Here is a 12,208-nt window from a genome sequence, read left to right on the forward strand (position 1 = left end):
GCACAGTGAACCTCATGTCACACAGTCATGGTAAGATTCACACCAACTGTGCAGCAGAGAACGGACCCTGGACTGTCCCCATGGGGATGGGTCACCTGGATGTGCATGGACAAATGCAGAGCAGGCCTGTTGCATCGGATGGGTCTTTGCATGTTACCATAATCATGAGCATTAGGAAATCTCATCAAGCACCCGTCTGATCTCCTGTCAGGGGTGAACTGCATTTGTTTTGATGGGGGAAAAAAAAAGAGGATAAAAATCCATTATGATGAACTAGCTGTAATGGGCAATTGAGAACATCCCATTTATTTGAAGTAGACATTATATCACAGAACATTTCAAGAGCTTTCTGATGTTAGGTCTATTTTTAAAGACATTCAGTTAGTCATAGATGAAACTCAAAAACATACAGCACTTCAGTGCAAATAAATATGCTTATCTGAGCCTGTGACCTGGCATAAAAAATAAATAAATAGATAAGAGTACAATGATTTATGCCAGCTGAGGAGATTCAACTAGGAGGTGACTCTCTTCAGACCTACGAGGATTTTTTCCTCTTCTGACACAAGTTTAAAGTTCTTCAAATCCAACAAAGTCTTTTCCACACGAAGATACCGTTATCATCATCTAGCCTGACCTGTAAGACAAACCTAGAGTAGTTCACCCAGTACCTCCTCCATCAAAACTCTACCTACAGCTTTGGCAATGCACTATTTATTGAGATGATGATGTTCAAATCGCTGGGATGGCTCCTAGACTCTAAGAACCTACTCCAACCCTTGCAAACTTCTCCAGAACTATCTTGCTTATAGTGAAGCAACCAAATAAAACCAAGCCACTTAATCTGTTCAGGGAACAAGGAAGAGGAGTTCCCCCTTTTCTTTTAGACATTTAGGCAATGTTATACAAATTCCTCACCTAGAAGGAAGGGGTATTTTGAGGACAGAGTGCTGTCCAAAGAGTTAAGTCAGCTACCCGGATCACAGCAGCACCAATAAGCACACATACAGATCAATCTTCGCTTCCAAATTAAACCCAAAACTGTGAACATTTTAATACAGCAAAAGGCACAAAAGGTGCATTATAAATTCGCTGTAAATTAACTAATGATTGATTAGCCTCCACATCAGAGGAAGCTCTGCCCAAGTCCCCAACAACTCAGAAAATGCTCTGATGGTGGGTGGCTGGACCAAGCTACAACAGTGGACAACCCCATGCCCGGTTGGAGGTCCAAAGGGAGCAGCACCAAGGATGGAGACTCTCCTCCTCCTTCAGCGCATCACCAAGAGACCCCACGAGCACAAGCTCCTCGATCCCCTACTCACTCCATGTCAACAGAAACAAGCTGGGCACAAGTGGCTCATCTCTGCCATACCCACCGAGCACAGCTCGTCTCCCCAGCACTCCAAAGGTGCTTACCAGCAGTGAATTAGGACAATTTACAGCCCCGAGCGCTTTACCTGGTGGGCATCGCGGCCGCCGCGGAAGCGCTTTCCCCTCGGCTCTGCACACAAAGCAGCTCGCGAGCGCGACGCGAAGCTCCGAGCGCGAAAACGGCACTTCTGCTCATTCCAAAACAAGTCGCCACAAGCTCCTTGTAGCTAGTTTGTTTTCCAGAAGCAATATCTCTTGCTCAATAAAAGGCAGGTTTTGCATACCAAAAAGACACCTGTCTGCATTAAAAATTAACTACCTGTAAAATTGCATTTTTTTTAAATTAAGTATTTTCTTGGCAGAAGCCAAGTTTCCCCCTTTGGCCACACTTCTGTAACTTGCAAATGTTTTAACTGATTGGGGTCATATCTAGTTGAGCATTTTCATCTGGGTTTACAAATAAATAACACAAATTTCGCAGGAAATTGTGAACAGCTCCATAGAAAAGCCATTATGAAAAGCTTGGCAACTAGCAAGCCTATCAAGTAATTTTTTTTTAATATTCTGTATTATAAAAAGAACAGCTTTATGACCATTTAAATCATTATCATGTGGGCTGGCTATATGAATATTAGCTGGGCTGTACACCCCAGGGCATTAGTTCTTCCAGCTGGATGATGGACAGAGCTGTTTGATCTAGCCACATCCGATATCACATGGAGAATATAAACAGTGAGCGTGAACCACTTGGCCCAACGTATGGGAAAGCAGGCTTTTCCCCCACCAAATGCTTTGCTTTAACCCGCTTTGAAATGGAGAGAACCAACTTCCACAGCTTTTTCTTTTCATGGTTTGGACGGACGACCACACCACAGCGACAGTATCAAGAGTTCATCCCCCTCAATTCCCCACAAATCTGCTAATGCAAACGTCTTTGCCGTATATTTTTTCTCTCCTAATATAAACAAGGTCCAACACACCTGCTTGCGTTATTCAGTAGATGGATATTGAGATGCAGAAATATCCGGGTTTTGCTGCTATTGTGGGAGATGCTGGTGGGACATTCCCTCCCATCCAGACAGAAGTGATCCCGCAGCCAAAAGCTCCTCCCAGACATTCCTAGTTATCTGCCACCATCCTACGCTCTCCTCTGCATGATCTTTTTGCCCAAGGATGAGATGTGTCATAGGAATTACCACAATAAGCCAATTAATTCCCTTTGGTCCACAGATTCTGATGTTACAAGGAAGACACTGGACATTCCCCTCACTTTAACAGAAAACTCCCAGTAGTCGGTCGTTATTCACGTATTTTCTCCTGTTTTACACACGGTCCCTGGCACAGCAAATTCACATGCTCAGAAAGGCTGTGAGCTCATAGGCAGACAGAAGTGATACCTTTTGCTGTGTCTTCCTTTAACTGCAGCATTACTGTCTTGACCCAAGGAGGTATCATTATTTTATTCCTCTTTTTGCAAATAAACCATTAAGCTAATATGCTATGTTCTTTAGGAAAGCCACTTTAGGTGATAATTAGCTAGTGAATCCATTGTAAAAATATAAAAAGCACATAGGTATGATTTAAATGTTAAGTCCCATTTTAGTGTTAAATCACTCAGCTTCCATTTGACAATACAGTGCTCAGAGACACAAATTAGCCTTTATCTATAATTACGCGCATGCATTTACTGAAAGATAAATATTTTGAAATACATTTTCTAGGAAAACAATCTTGAGATGAAACAATGAAGCATTCATATCATCCTCTGCCTTGCTTAACATAGGTATAAGTTGCATTTTGAGGCATAGTTCCCAGGCAAATTGCATGCAGCACAGCTGCTTCAGAATTTGCAGGCTGCCTTTTTAAAAAAAAAAAAAAAAAAAAAAAAAAAAAAAAAAAAAAAGCAAGCTCTCCCTTCTTTTATCCAGGGAAACAGGCAAGGATTTGTTCTTAATGTCCATGAAAATGAGGTGGCCAGATGCAAAAGTGCCACTAACAACTTCATTTACATTACCTAGACAGCTCCATGTCCCAAAGACAGACAAGCAGCCCTTGCAAGCATCCCTGGCTTTGCCTCATTGTATTTTTGACCAGCCCTTCTTTTGTTTCTGTTTTTTCGTATACATCTCTGACTCGGAGGGCTCCTCTGCAGCCTCCCCACAGGTCTGTTTTCAGTACAAGAACATACAACAGAGCTGCCCTTTTAATTTTAGCTTTAACAATGAAAGTCAGATTTCCAAAGCCTCATCTACAGCATAATATTTTGCCAAGTGAATTTATTTTTGCCCTTCCTTCCATAGGCAGCCCCATGAAAGCCGCACTTTAATAATTACATCCTGCTTTTCATCCACAGATCCCCAAAAGCTTTAAAAAAAGGAGCATATCATTAGCCTCAGCTTACAATGGGAGAAAATAAGGCAGAGAAAAGATGAATTCTCACCATTATTTGTGTTTCAGAGGGTGTGAAGAACCTTAATGAGACTGGAAGCACGCAGCACCACGTCCTCCGCAGAAAGGCGAGGAATGGAGTTTTTCAACCCGAAGAGCAGCTGCTCAACGCAGCTCCACAGCAAATCTCAGCAAACCTAAGGCTCCCTCCTACCTCCTGGATACTCCCATGTATTCTTTTTCACCAAATCCCTGCCCTTCCTGCAAAAAATAAGCCGGCACAAGGCAGGAGCTCTTGCAGCAGTCCCAGCATTGCAGCTCCATCACGTGCAGCCTGTGGGATGCACTGGGCCCTTCCCCATTGCTCGGGCATCCCGCTGCCTTGCAGGGCATCCCAATCCGCTGCCTGGGGACTCCAAGTTCATCGGAGCATGCACAAAACCTTCCTTCAGGATGGTGCTTCCTTCCCTCGCCACTTCATTCCCTCCGTCCTTGGAGGGAGATAACAGATCAGCAACTAAAGCAGCCGAGCGGTGCCCGTGCAGCAGGCACCATCTATTCACAAATTTCCATGGTTGTTGCTGCCACGGGTCAGCTGCAGCGTGCTGCAGAAGTGACACCTGTAAGTTCAGTATCAGGTGGCATTTAAGCTGCAGGCAGCCTATTAAGCCCACTGCGCTGCAGGACGCTGGCACTTAATGGCAGAGATGGTATCGGCCCGCGCAGGCGGCGCGGTGCGTGTTGGTTTGCAAGCAGAGCACAGCAAACCTTTCATGATAAAGCCTCAAGCCAGCAAAGCTTGGAGCTGCTTTAGTCCAACTGTTGCACAAAAGGGAGCCCGGGCAGCAGCAGGACTCCACGCTACACTGCAAAATTTCTCAGCATGCAGTAAAATAGCTCCCCAGGTCCTCCGAGCACAGCAAAGGTCTTCTGTAGAAGGAGGTTCAAGTACCACAGGGATGGCCAGCAACAAAAATACTAGATTATAACATTTAATAATGGCATAGACTCATTTGGAATGTGCACTTGTGAAAAACCTCTAAAAAGGAGGAATTCCAGCAGGAAAGTATCAGAAAGTAACATAACTAGGTAGGAGACCAGGAAAGACATCAAACAAGCATCTGACTTTCCCTACTCCATCTAGTAATATCCAAGGATTACTGTTTCCAGGCCCAAGGCAGAAGCACAGTTGTTTGTCCAGCTGCTGGACATGTCCCTGTCACTCCTTTTGCAGTGACAGCTTTTTGCAAACCTCAGCTCACACCAGCAAGGGCAGCTGCCGACCACCATATGGTGAACAAAAATATTTATTTGTTTTTAAAACACCCATCTCAAGTTGCAGATAAATGACTCAACAGGTTATAGACAGATGATCCACAGCAATCAAATCACCACTGGCCACAGGACAGCAGCATTAAAATGTCTCAGTGCTGAACAGAGAGCGGAACCTTTCAGAAAGCAGAAAAACTAAGCTCAAACTTCCCATTTTGCATTTGCTCAGGGCTGTGGTCACATACATGGCTAGTTACAGCAGCTCAGCTGATGAGCAGAAGCTCCTTAAATCACACCAGCCCAATCAGTTTTGCTGTGCAAAGACCTCCCTACTTATATGCCACAGTTTTGGCTTTAACAATCCTGTTCTGGACTACAGAACCATGGAGTGGTCCGAAGAGCAAGTTTTTAAGCTCTAAAAATATGGACAGAACTACAGTAAATTTGATACACTGGTAAAAGGAGAAAAGGGATCAGCAAACAGTTACCATAAAACCTCATTACAAAAGCACCCATGAGAGCCATCGGTTTGCACTACTGCTATAAAAAGACTTTTTGTAATAATGGGGATATCTGAAATAGTGCTCAGTGCGGTGGGACATGCTTTAACTTCACAAAGCTGGTTACAACAGGCGACTATTTAATAAGGCTGCAGCAGGCTCAGGTCAGCAGGTAATTCAGCAGGAGTGAGCCACTTTTAAATATTTCACTAAAAGAACACACTGAGATAATAACATCTCATTTACCAGCTTGCCCTTCAAGATGATACAACCCTAGTATCTCCTTTATGGCAGAGTAGACCTTTTATTAGGAAAAGGTCCTTCAATTTAAACATCTCCCCATGGTGACCGTGCACCAGATGCAAAGGGCTGCATGTACCAAAGCAACATTCAGGCGACATTAAAATCTCCTCTTGCTTAAAAATTAAAGCTTTGGGTACATTAGATGCAGGCAGTGGCAATGCCTGAAAACGCTCGTTGGACACATTGTTATAAGCTCCTGGTTTTAGTCACTCCCATTTTAAAGTTTCTCAAACTTTTAATGCAGTGGCTGAAATCTCCCGTACTTATTCTATGCATGTCCTTAACAGGTTGGTCTTTCTCTGTTTTGGGAGGAGATGGGAAGAGAAAGGAGGAAGGGAACAAAAACAGCCTACCGAATTTCCTAATGCAGTCAGAGTCACGGAATGGCTGAGGTTGGAAAGGACAGGGGAAAAAAATTCTACTTTTGCCCATGTCGAAACAGCCCATTCTATTTATTTGCTTGAAGATCACAAACACTGTGGTGATTACAGCAAAAACACAAACATTTTTGGTATTGCGCACTGCAAAGGCAGCCGGGAATCCTGGCATCACCACTTTGCGGTGACTGACTCCTGGCAGAAGATCCGGGGTGTCCTGCAGCGTGACAGACCCCAGACAACAGCTCATTTCCAGGACTGCCCGGCCTTGGGAACCCCAAACGCTCCCTACGGAGAGCTCTACTCAAGCTCTGACCAGAAGGCAGGATCCTGCCTAGGGAAACATCTCATAGATGGTGCTCAAGAGGGAATGCCTCAAAATACAAGTCTAAATGATATGGCCATTTTTTTCAAATGATGTCTCTGTCAACATAAACACCTAATGAATTTAAAAATAACTCCTCCATTTAATTTTATATATACTTCAAAACTTTCAGGCTTGTTAGTCTTTCCTGGGATTCTCCTGAATCCAACACATTTTTAACAATCTCAGTTATCTTAGTTAGGCCGGCACAGCCAAGTTCCTCTTGGCTTCACCTCTTGCAGCGATCACATTCATCCCAAATTCTAAAGTAGAGGCTAAGCAAGGTGGTGGACTGAGCAGGGTCCTCATCTATGGAGAAGAGATGTGTTTGGATTTGCCATCTGAGGAGCTTCCTGGTGCTGATGTGCAATCGGTGCCGCTCAGACCAGACCACACGGCCATGGGGAAGCACAAGGAAGATGAATAGAGGTCACTAATATTTAGTCACTAAGACCTTTCTAAAAGTCAGGATACTTAGACTGCAACGACCTGGAAAGGCCGCTGAACTAATAAAACAATAGAATACATGAAATATGAGAGGAGAAAATGGAAAAAAATTGAAGAGAGTCCACCCAACCAAATGATGACTAAGTGGCCTAGTATGATAAGTGGAATCAAATGCTCTGTTCTACCCTAATAACCCCAAGAAAATCTGAAACTTCAAAAGTACTGAGCAAAGCATTCATTTAGATTAGGGTAAAAGATGATCATCAGAACGTCCTCCACGCCAGCAAGAAAAGTACCAAAGGCTCCTGGTAAAACCCATTCCTCATGAGGGACAGGAGAGATTCCCTTTTTCTCCAGTGTATCCTGACAGCAGCAATAGGTCTCCTTCAGAGCTTTCATTTTCGTGCCCGATCCTCAGCTTGTTTTCAAACACCTGATTGGCAGGGTTGTATACTAATGGAAAGAAAAACAAATTAAAGCTTTCTGTCCACAAGTTTTCAGCAGCAAATGGAAACGGTGGAAACGCAGCTGCTTCCACATGTGACTTTCCTCCTGTCTGAGCAGGGCAAAGACCAAGTCATGCTACAACACAGCCAGAAACATCCACAGCCACGTTCCAGTAGATGACAACTACAATATTCATCTAGTGCTTTCATCCCCACCATTTCAAAACTGAAAATTTTTAGGAAGTTTACAACAAAGTCACTCAGGCACAGCACACCTGGGGCTGGCTTTACATGTGATTTTGTTGGGAATTTTGCCTCTTTGAAAAGCTGGGTCAGCAGCTTTTCTTCTTGGGTTTCATTTTCTTAATGACTCCTTTGAAACACTACTTAAAAGGAAAAGCAGAGTCAATCTCTTGCAAGGAAAGAGGTGGGCGTTCATGGCTTCTTACTCAACTAAGTATCATGCCTTTTTTCCCTGGAAAGACTGTACTTAAGATGCTGCGGACTCCTCAATTCATGTCATTTTGAGATGAGCAGTTTAATGTAAGGGGGAGTTATGCCTGTTACATAGGCATGCCACGTGCACGCTCACACCACCACTTCAGCAAAGGACATATTGCTAGGAAATGTTTCATGCAAGCATGCAAATATTATGAAGAGAAGCCATGCCTGTCCCCCCTTGGGTGACATCAGTGACAAACGCACACAAGGTAAAACTACCTCCCTTTTCTACCCGTCTGGAGCGGGGTCATGGAGGAATTTTGAGGTGATGCCGACTGACCCAAAGGAAAGCTGTCCTTGCATCAACAAGGGGTGTGTTTTGCCAAAGAGCTTCCATAAAAATGCTTTGTTCATCCCTGCACTTTACTACACAAGGACAAACTAGGCAATTCCAATAAGTACATGTTAGTTGGAACAACATCAATTACAGCAGCCAATACTGGCTTCACCTCTAATTAATGAGGAGCAGTGGTAGGAATTTTGTCAACCACATAGGAATTCTTAAACTTTCTTTTTGATTTGTCCTGTATAAAATTCCATTTCAACACATGCCCTATTCTCCAGATTTATCAGCAGCTGAGGGTGCTAAAAGCACCTCCAACCCCTCTGGATAAAGCACAACCGCTCAAGGAAATCTCTCAGGTTTTGTTTTACAAAAAAAGAAACCAAATCACACAATTCTGGAGCAGAAAAAGCAGGAATAAGATGTTTGATCTGCTATTTGCTAACAGTCGACTGGAATGCTACTGAATATTATCAAGGCGAGGGGGGAAGGTGGGAATCTTACTCATGTATGCAGAACAGCAACAACAGCTCAGGATTAGCTACAGACAGAAAGACCATATAGGATTAACACAGTGAACCAGTCATCGTGCTTACTGGAATATTCAAGAGCAAAACATTCAGAGGATTTCAGGACAGGATTTAGCAGAATTTCACTGAAAATAGCACCACATTTTGAATAAGCTTTACTGAATATACCAAAGCAGCCAGTGCTCCTCAACCAAAACGACTTACTGCGCACGCATTTCAGAGCATTTATTGCAGAAAACCACGGAAGGATTTGGTGCACAGGGAGGGACCAAAGGCTGCCAGACAGACTTCAAAGCTCAGCAAGAGCCCTACCTGCAGCGTAGGAAGTTTGAAATGACTGAGAGGCAGGGTAGGGGTTATCACAGGCAGGCGCCGAGTCAAGAACCCAACGCTGCCTAATCGGCTTCCGCGGCTGAATTAATTAATGGCTTTCCTGGCTGCTCCTGCCTTTCCTGCCCCGCTCTGTCTGTGGTGACTCACACTAGGGCTTGTTGAGGGGGACACTCTTGGCTTCAGATTGCACTGTGGATTACCTGCATTAGAAGAATATATATTTAAAAAAATAAAATAAAATAAAAAAATTTGGCTGGAAAAGACTTATTGGTGCTATGGTAAAAGCTGGCTCTGTGGAACTGCCCAGGCTTTCATGTCAGCTCCATTGTGCTTTCCCAGGAGGAAGAGAAGCATCTTCCCTGGCTCTAGGTGCTTCCACCACTGCTTCCCTCCAACAGGAGCTGGCAGGACGCACCCATGAGCAGGAACAAGCTGGCAAGGGAGAAAATGCCCCCTGTTCCCAGGCCCTGCATGTGAAGCCCAGCTCTCTTCGGAGCAAAGTTACTCCCCGCTAGCATTTCCACGGCATGGGAGGAGACACACGTCAGTGAGCAACAGGTTCTCAACCTGGACCATGGCTAAGGCAGCGCAGCCGGCAGCGCCAGGCTGCCAGCACCAAGCTGGGTTTTGCATTTCACCCATTTTCCCTTGTGTGTTGCGGAAAACAAGCACGACCAAACAGCAGAAAGCTCAGTCTGCTGAACTGCCTGGTCCAACCAAAAACTGCGCTCCGTACGTTCATTCCATTAAAAGAAATAGTATTAATCTTCCAGTCAAGCACAGCTTTAAAATTGGCTTCATTCTGGCTGCTAATCACAACCGCTGCGATGGCAAAGGACCCGTGTTGGTGGTGCACAGCTCGCGGCAAGCGGCTCAGCATCCCCAGGACGGGGAACAGCCACCGGTAACGCGGCTCAGGGAGGACGTGGTACCTGGTCCTGGCGCTCCGGATCAAACCCCAGCTCACAACCGACTCATTCCCTCACCCACAGCCAGGGGACACGAGGAGCATCGGGAGCAACACGAGGCCGCTGCAGCCCCTGGCCGGGCTTTACCTGTCCCGTGCGCAAACGGAGCCCATTGCTCATCACCTATAATGCACCGATATGCCAAAAAAAAAAAAAAAAAAAAAAAAAAAACGCCTGCAGATTCCAGGGGAAGCCCTGGGAAAGGAGGGGAGCCCTCCCAGCCTCGCGGCTCACACAGCACCAGCTCCGCTCGCTCCCGAGGCAAACATGGCATTTTTGCTGAGGGCTGTAGTGTGCCGTCGCAGGAATAAAGAACAAAGACCCCTTTCATTCAGCTGACAAATACAGCAAAGCATGTCACAAATCACAGGGGGGGCAGCCAACACAATGGCAGCACTTAAACGGGCATCTGGTATTTAAAAAAAATACATATAATAATGAGAAATTATGTATGCTTCGCCCCCACCCCCAGCTTTCCAAAGCCTTCAGGAATTACCCTGGTTAACATGGCTGGAAGTATTCAGGGATGCAGCGGCGCACAGAAAACTATCCTACAGAGCCCAGCCAGTGCAACAGGATCAGCACGGATGCGAACACGGATGGGGGAATTTGGGGCATTTGTTTTCTTTTGTCTTTTTAATGCACGCTGCATGCCTCGCTTTTTGCGATTTGCGCACGGCTTCTGAAACTCATTCACAATTGATGTGTTTCTGAAGCAGCTTATCATAAATAAATAAATAAAAATAATTAAAAACGAGCCCCTTTTAACCCCCTCCCTCCTGGTCTGCTGGCCAGCCGCCTGCTCGCCCGGCGCTGCCGTCGGGGGTGTTTTCCAGGGGGTGTTTTCCAAGGAGCAGGGGCCTCGCTGCGCCCTGAGCCGCGTCCAGCCCGCCGGGCAACGGGTCGGGCTCGGCCACCGCGCCACAACGGGGCCGGGCTCGATGCTGCCGCCACCACCCGGGCTCGGGGCCCTGCGGGGGACGCAGAGCGGGACCCAGGGTTCCGCTCCGCGGCGCCGCGCTGCAATGTGGAGGCACCGGCGCTCCCTCCATCCTCCCTCCGTCCCTCCCGGGGGCGCGAGCCCCAGCTCGGCGCCCGTGGGGGCCGCGGGGTGACTTGCCTGCGTCCTGCGAGCGCGGAGCCCCCGCTTAATCCTCCCCGGGCGCCCCCGTCCCCGCACGGAGCCGCCGCGGAGCCGTCCCCAGCGCCGCAGCGAGGGAAAGCGCCGCGCTGCAAGGGAGGGGGACGGGGCTCACTTACATCAGGGCTCCTGCCACACGGCGATAGGTTTGCGACGCAAGAACAAGCGGCGGCAGCTGACGGTGCAAAAGGGAGCAGGCAGAAGGCCGCCTTTTATATTATTGGTGACATTTCTAACACATGACAACAGTTTCCAGCTGCACGGGCGCGAGGGAAGGAGCATTACATCACGGCCCCGCGCCTCCCGCCGATGTAGGCCAGCGGGATTAAAAAGCACCTGTGCACGCGGCAAAGCCCGAACGCCGGCACGCAGATCTGCTCCCTCCTCTCCCCCTTTTTTATTCCTCTATCACCTTCCCCAGCTGCCATTTGGGAATGTTCCCAGGGAAGCGCAAGATGGTATTGCCCTAGTTTGCAAGGCACAAGGAGGGGGGAACCAGGCGAATATGAATTTCTCTCGCTGTGCCTCTCTCTAGGAGGGCCAGCGCTCCTATTTTTGCAAATAATCAGACAAAATACCAAGCGTCTCTCAATTCTGCTGTGCTTATCCCAGGGGCACACAGTTTCTCTTAAAGCACTGACTTTCTTCCTCCTTTTAAATTTGTAGGGAATTTCAGGGACAGTATCAATGATTTTCTACTGTCTTCCCCCACACAAACACTTTCTTTTGCGGCCAACACGTCTGCATCTTTATAGAAGCAAACATCAAGAGCAGGGGGCCAGAGATATTTGGGAAAAAGCACTGGACTGCTTTGGAGCCAGCAGGTGTCCGTCTTGGACTCTTTCCACCTTGCTCACCAGACGGGATCGCTCAGATGCTGTAGCACAATCCCAGGGGAGCCCAGACTTGCAGGCAATCCTCCCAAACCACCCCAAACCTGCCCGAGCCAGGCCCATGGATGCACGGACACACACCAGGGTT

The 12,208-nt window shown here is 46.8% G+C and overlaps 1 protein-coding gene across 18 annotated transcripts in view; it reads right to left on the reverse strand.

Annotated features, from left to right (window-relative positions):
- MAGI1 (membrane associated guanylate kinase, WW and PDZ domain containing 1) overlaps positions 1-12,208 on the reverse strand; it is a 271,549-nt gene that overhangs the window by 119,953 nt on the left and 139,388 nt on the right. The gene's annotated exons all lie outside the window — the stretch shown is intronic.

The sequence above is a fragment of the Tinamus guttatus genome, unplaced genomic scaffold (genome assembly GCF_059628265.1).
Source record: "Tinamus guttatus ecotype Peru unplaced genomic scaffold, ASM5962826v1 Tinamus_guttatus_pri_ptg000307l, whole genome shotgun sequence".
Classification (NCBI taxonomy): domain Eukaryota; kingdom Metazoa; phylum Chordata; class Aves; order Tinamiformes; family Tinamidae; genus Tinamus; species Tinamus guttatus.